This window comes from Hyalella azteca, unplaced genomic scaffold (genome assembly GCF_000764305.2).
Source record: "Hyalella azteca isolate HAZT.00-mixed unplaced genomic scaffold, Hazt_2.0.2 contig16743, whole genome shotgun sequence".
NCBI lineage: Eukaryota > Metazoa > Arthropoda > Malacostraca > Amphipoda > Hyalellidae > Hyalella > Hyalella azteca.
The window spans coordinates 129,020-130,364 of record NW_025946552.1 but is presented as its reverse complement, the minus strand read 5'-3'; positions in this window follow the sequence as shown (position 1 = coordinate 130,364).

Here is a 1,345-nt window from a genome sequence, read left to right as displayed (position 1 = left end):
AAATAAATCTTATAAGTTTAAGCACCTTTACTATGAAGACGTCGGACTAAGACCGGCATGTTATAATATACCATATAATAATAAATAAATAATAATAAAGACATATAAGTTAGAGCACCTTCAGAATGAGTGTGTCGGGCGGAGACCAGCATGTTTCCAATATATACCATATAATAATAAAAATTACCATACAATATATATTATAAACTAATAATTGTTAACAATTTGAATTAGAGGGAATAAATTGACAACTAAGACGGGTTATTTTTAAAGACGGTTTGTAATAATTTCTCCTTGCATATTTAGTTTTCAAAAAGTAGTAAAGTACAGTCGCCCACATTTTAAAAATAGTATAGTTACGCGCTCCATCATATAATGAGGATGTCGGTTGAGACTCCTGCCTCTCATGCCCTATATTAATTATATTTAAATTATATAATTAATATGAATAATTTAGTAATTAATTATCTCATGCCTATATTAATAAACCCAACGACAGTTGATGTTAGCGCGTCGTGGCATTATTAGAATATCATGATTATTCAGCACATTCATTTTATGATTGAAGTTATGAGATCGCGGTCATGAGATTATTGACATAAACATTTTCGCTGAACATGCACAAATACACTTTATTAGTTAACGTGCAGACCTCCTTAGCTTTGGGTCCACAAGGTTACAGAGACATTTCCACAGTCGCTGAGTTGACAGTTTACGTGTTGTGAAAACAAAACTTATCCATGGAGTGGAAGCGCCATTTTTTTAAAAGGGCTGGGAGTTTCGACCCCAATTAAAAGGCAGTGTACACCAAAAAGGCAGTGTACACCAATTAAAAGGCAGTGTACACGCAGTTGTTAGAAAAAACGGTGAAAAACGGTCCCACTGGCGTTCTAGTGGCCGGTCGCCCTGTGAAAATAAACAGTTACGCCGTTTTTATCAGATGTTTTACCGACTTCTAGTGTTAAATTAGAATAAAAACGGCGAAACGGTGTTTATTTTCACGTGCCGACCGGCCACTGAAACGACGGTAATGCCGTTAACGGGAATTTTTCTAACAGTGTACACTTCCTGGACTCGTGATGAGGACGTAATCCGGGCATTTTGCATAACTATTTAGCTGCAGTTTCTATGCTCTAGATGGAAAAACTTCTATATTGCAATAGCGTACGGCATATATTGTATGTGGTGCGAGCAGTTAGATGGCGTGTGGTATATAAGTATGTGGTGCGCGCAGTTAGATGCCGTGTGGTTTATAAGTATGTGGTGCGAGCAGTTAGATGCCGTGTGGCAGGCTAGGCGACTAGAAACATGAGGGCAAATTGATACACATTACACAACTTCTGCT